Consider the following 6,000-nt stretch of genomic DNA (forward strand, 5'->3'; position numbering starts at 1 on the left):
TAACTAGGCAAACTTTGGCTTTGTCAACCTCATTTATGACATAGTGTAAAAATTTTTTTTTTTTCAAATATTAATTAATTTACATAAAGACATGTTTTGTTTATAATATTTTGGTAAAAGTTCTCGAAAAGTTCTATTTTAACTATGTTACGATTTAAATCTCTCCGAGACTTCGTTTAACAGAATTCTTTTAACGGCAGAAGCCGAACTCTGCAAAAAATTTTTGGTTTATGTCTTTACTGTTTATATATAAATATAATTTCATATCCTTGGTTTAATAATTGTTTAAAGAAATTTAAAAAATTTTTTTTTCCAGTTCCCACAACAGAAAGATTTTTTTTGCGCTAAACCTTTAAAAACAAAAATACATTTTTTTCATTTCTTCTCTCTGTTTACATCTTATTTTAAAAAAAACCAATTTTGTTTAATAATATCTACTCTTCTTAGTGTTAGAAATAAAAAGAAACAAGTGAAAAAGTTATATATGGCTGGGGCAGCATCTCGTATTCTCACAACCATTAAAATTTATTCCGATCATTTGCGTAGCTTAAGATTATAATTGGTTTTTTCTAGAGAGTTAACACAGTTTCCTTGTCGCCTTCTACTCTCCAAATCCTTTTATATGGTACCCATGTCGATGGTATTGTTAAGTAAAAACCACGTTGTAGTGTCATTTTAGAATTAAGGCATCTTTTATGGAGATAATATATCTGCGTCTGAGGAATGTACAAAATAATTTTAAACATTCTGATTTATCTTGTAGTCTTACAATTTCCAAAAAAATTTGATTCGGAGCGCGATAGTACCACATATACAGTGTAGCAGCACGTGATGCTTCGATGCGAGTGCTAATGTGAGCATAAATGAAATGTTTGACAACGCATCCACCAAAATGGAAGTCGAACACTAGCCAGATGACACATCAAGTAAAATCGACATATATCGAGCTCTAAACTCGGTGTTGTTGTCGCATATGCCCAGCCGAACATCTAAAGAGCAGTTGACAAAGCTTATCATACGCAGAGATTGAATCAACAAATCAATTTTTTTTTATCTTCTAAATGCGTTAAAAACCATTATAGGACCCTTATAGACATATATATATATATATACCATCTTACAATCATTCATACAACAACTTTTTAAAGCAAAGTGTCACGTGAGAAGCGGTCGAAAAAGCGGTTCAACTCGAACTATTTCAGTAATGTTCGTCGTCGGGCTAAAACGCGGCAGTGTTTAAAATATCTAAAAAATTGCGGCCTGTAGGCTGAATCCGCGCAAAAGGGTGCCTAAGCTTAAATCGTTTTAGTAAATGATTCAGTGAGTCTATGCCAAGACCGCGGAAGTTTATGACGCCTTTCTATCACAAGTGTTGTACGGTATAAATACTATTTTATGTTTATATATAGCTCCCTTGTTTGAATAAATAAATCGATTTAAACTATAAACAAAGCAATAACATTTTAACTATTCTTCTAACTGTTATGAATGACTGAGAGTCACGGTTAAGATTGAAGAAGAATTTTTATTCGTATTTGCTTGTGATAATTGAATTCGTAGCAACAATTTATTGACAATAATACTGACCGTCTTAGTTATACATTATTTTCTTAGTATTTTGTAAGCCCTTTACAGTCTTTTGATGTACAAATCATTTGTCCTCTGTTTGACAGACATTAAATTTACGAATGTATTTTTGCGCGTCCGGATAGTATACATGTAAAAAAGAAGAAAAATTGGGAAAACACTAGTATTTGAGTAATCCGCACGTGTGTCTTAACTGTAAGAGTATTTTGTCAAACTTATCTTCGATTGCAACTTCTTATGTACTTAATGAGTTTTACTTGCCAAGCGGCGAAACTGTAATAAATGAATTCATTCCTTTGTATTAACGAAATGTGAAAGTATGTGAAGGAAGTGAAAATTGTCTACTCATTTTCTATTAATGAATTGGCTTAGTAATCATCAAATTTCGTCAATCACAAAATACACCATCACATATAGTGCATTCATACTATAAGATCTGTTTCAAGGATGAATGATCTTAAAAAATGGTTCAAAATTATAAATAAATTTTGAATTATATGTTGAAGTATGTTGCTTGCTTCATAAAGAGTAGCAATGTTTGATATTTACCATATACCAGTTATTGTGTGGCATCGCTATATCATTCAAAAGTTAAGAAATTATCCTCTGTCTTGTATCCATCTGAGTTGATAAACCGAATAAAAACTTACAAAACTCGTATTATCGAAACAATTAATTAACAAAGCCCGCAAAAAAGAAGTCAAGAAGTAATGATCAAAGTATTTAAAGTAATAAAATATAATCTATTAGCAAAAAAAAAAGGAACTAAATTGAGAGTTAGAAGAAGAAAGTAAATTAAAGAGATTTTCGACGAATGCTCTGCAGAGCAGTGGAATGCCATAGAATCTTGAAACAAATTCCAAGCAAAATTAAAGATATTTTCTAAAGAATTGAAATGAACAGAACTCATACTAGGTGTGACTGATATCACAGTGGAATATTAAGTAGATTACTTCTCTACATGAGCAAATCAAGTAAACTGAAACTGATAGAGTTATTTGAAATATATATTCCCACAGTCGATTTGTTCGTCTAGGCATTTTACATACATAATAAGTCTCAACATGGTTAGAGTAAGATAAATAGCCTAAGCATTAAGAAAAAGAAGAATCATTTTATCTTTATATATTGCTCTCATTTCATCCTAGGATGCTGACTGTGCAAAAAAAAAAAAAAAAAAAAAAAAACATGAATTCCCTTATTAACACTTCACCATACGATACTATAGCAGATATTATTTTATATCGATCGCAAGCACAATACTTAAGCAGAGGTTAAAAACAGCAATAAATTGTAATATATTTTGTTTGCGCTGGAAGTTGCCGCCGTTTGTTCGTTTATTCAAATATATCTTATTTAGATAGGTTTTCAATAAGTTTGATACAATTTGGAAAAGTTATTAAAGATAACTCCTGAGCCCTAATAAACTATTAAAGAGACTTTACATATGTACAAAATACATATGCAGACAATATGCGAAATAGCGAAATACATATGCGGGCAAGTAAACTAAATGCCTAACCAAGCGTATACCCGCTTCCACCGCTTTAAACACACACAGTTTGCACGTGAGTTAATTGTTTATTATTCTGCGAAAAATTTGCACACAATCATGGAAAAAATCACGGTCATATATGTATGTATGCATAAAAGTGTTAATTTTTTTCCATTGCTGTTGAAGTACAACACAAAACGGTGCATAGATATGTATGACAACGAAAAAAAAACAAAAATAAATAAGAAATTCTTTCATAAATATGAAAAAACCCTCTTTTTAAACCTTGACTAGGATTTCAGTCTTCAATTAAAAACTTTTCTATTTTGTTTACTCAACAAGTTAAGCAAATTGAATAATTTTTTCTAGTTGCATCTCACCTCAGAGAGATCTCAACCGAGACAGTAATATACTATTATTCCCCGTTGCGAAATCATTTATCCCGCATTTCTACATATATCTATGCACAATTAGTAAAATATACTTTCTGAACTCTAGCAGATTAGTTATCTGAAATTTATCAAAATATTTATCTAACCACCAACATTCCTTGATTAATAACTCCTGATACCACCAATAAATACATAGATGTCGTCTCCAAATTAAAATTAAAAATTAATCCGAGAAGATGTCTATTCTCGAACAATCGAAATTTCATGTAATTTCAAGCATTTGTTTATCTATCTCACCGACTTTAGTGATAAAACTTTCTTTAAATTCAACGCAAATGGAAGAATTTTTATACGTTTTTTATTAATTAAATATGGATTTTTGAAAAGAAAAGAATTTCTTTTAAATGTTGCATTGCCTTATCAAGAAAAGAGTGCTTCTACTCTCTTCGATCAAAAGACACCATTTGTCCGTAGCTTGCTGATTTGAAATCACTGTTCACTGATGATGCTGAACATGGTTAACGCCTAAAACGGATGCTTACACGCGAAAACATCAAAAAAAAAAAAAACTTGAAAATTATTCCCGATAATCGAAAAGTGAAGTGGCCAAGAGATAATCATAAAAATTTGAGTATGAGAAAACTATTTTCCGGAAGACCGTGCTTACTTACACTGGAACCAAAAAAAAATGAAGTAAATAAATAAATAAAAAAGAATATCGCACTTCAATGTCTACAATGACAAAATTGCATAAGTTGACGTCCGAAATGTCCTCCACTCACCGTATGCACCGATGCTCCCGGAAAGAAGATTTAGATTAAACGGTCATCTCTCTCATCGCCACGACATCAGCGCGATAACAGAAACGTGTGTTTTGAATCGCTTAACTAGTTAGACGTCTGAAAAAATAAACAGGAATATGTTGAAGAATCGTGAGACTATGTTGATGAGCGTAGTCGAATTTTGCAATAAAAATATTTAATCTAATAATTTAATTAAATCGAATTGCTCATCTATATAAGAAAGTCAGCAGTGAGATTTAGTGTAGGTAATCTGCACTGCGAGCTGAAAGATCTATGGTAGTAACCCATGTCCTTAGTCCTCCACTTCTTTGACTCCGACTATCACACACAATGTCTGTCATTACGAAATGCCTGTCAAACGTCTACTGTCTGATTCAGTAGTTGGCCTTGCATTCACATAAAATCTGTTGGGGCGTTTCATTCGCCCCTTGGCAGAATCTGCGTAAATCGCGTTACCATAACTACGCATGTTTTTCAGGTGATACATGAGGTACATTGGGGTAAGTGTGGAAGCCAGCGGTTAAACGTAAGTCGCTTCTTCTTAGTTCGAGTATCTTACGCGCCGTACCGGGAAACTTTGTAAACTTTTTCGCTTGCGCTTTGCTGCTAATGGCAAACTGATTTTTACCAGCCTATTAATATGCCTTCTTAAGATGCCTTGTTAGATATCCACATTAGGTCCATGTCACTGTGTTTGTTCAGCCTATTCATGATTTAGTGCTACGCGAACACGAGCCTAGATGTTATTGATTGGCCTTTTATGGCCTTTGAGACGGCTTAACTGTTGGATTGGATGCAGATCAGAGCTTTTCTGCTTCTACTTGCAATATAAAGGGATTGTGCTCGAGCGGTATGGCTAACATTAAGTTTAAAACATTCATTTATTTGTGCAGGATCATGATTCGCGACTAATTTGGAATATTTAGATTAGATAAAATAATATTTAGCTGAACTGAACTATCATTTCGAATTAGATAACATTTCTTCTTCTTATCAGCGATGTGGCAGTCAGAAAAAAGACTATAGTTTGTCAACGGAACGCCGAATATAAAAATAGTGTCATATGTATAGAGCAAAGTTTTGTTTCCTTAACTGAAAAATAATAGTGAAAATATATTAACTTATGCATGCACATATATCATGCTGTAATCAAAATTGTTTTGCAAAAAAAAAAAAAAAAAAATTTTTTTTAAAGGGTTTAGTCTCTACCTGTATTAAAACCATTAAGTTTACATGTGGTTAGTATGTCGGTAGAAGAGTAGATGTATTTCCTACATTTTCAAAAGCGAAAGTATTTCTGCAAAACTTCAATTTTTTTCACCCAACTTTTCACCCAACTGGGAGAAAGCTAACAATATAATATGGTGAACATATCAGGGTCTTGGAGTTTAAAATACTCCAGAATTAATAATTTTTTTAATAGCAGTTGCATACGGCAGTAAGGATTTTGTATTCCTTTTAAAGAACTCGTTAAATATATGATAAGAGAATGGATTAATTATCTCCTCCAGCAAATTAATGAAAAGTGAAAAATACTTTGCTATTGGTGTTACTTGATCCGGGGGATTTATTTCATGAAACTGATGCATGGTTTTGCAAATTTTTAAATTCGTATTTAACCACTGGTTGTGGGCTTCAAGACATACATTTTGTAGGACTTGCGCGTTTCTTTGAAATTCGAATAGATTTCAATCAATCTTTTTAGTTCATATAAATGGATTGA

The 6,000-nt window shown here is 32.2% G+C and overlaps 1 protein-coding gene across 1 annotated transcript in view; it reads right to left on the minus strand.

The window, feature by feature from the left end:
• The window catches only part of LOC119645300 (somatostatin receptor type 1-like), a 35,524-nt gene extending 30,224 nt beyond the window's left edge, over positions 1-5,300 (minus strand). Inside the window, exon 1 of the mRNA XM_038045437.1 lies at positions 4,257-5,300. The gene's annotated coding sequence lies outside the window, so the exon portion shown is untranslated. The remainder of the gene's footprint in view (positions 1-4,256) is intronic.
• Between the last annotated feature and the right edge of the window lie 700 nt (positions 5,301-6,000).

Source organism: Glossina fuscipes, unplaced genomic scaffold, assembly GCF_014805625.2.
Source record: "Glossina fuscipes isolate IAEA_lab_2018 unplaced genomic scaffold, Yale_Gfus_2 1, whole genome shotgun sequence".
In the NCBI taxonomy this organism is placed as follows: Eukaryota; Metazoa; Arthropoda; class Insecta; order Diptera; family Glossinidae; genus Glossina; species Glossina fuscipes.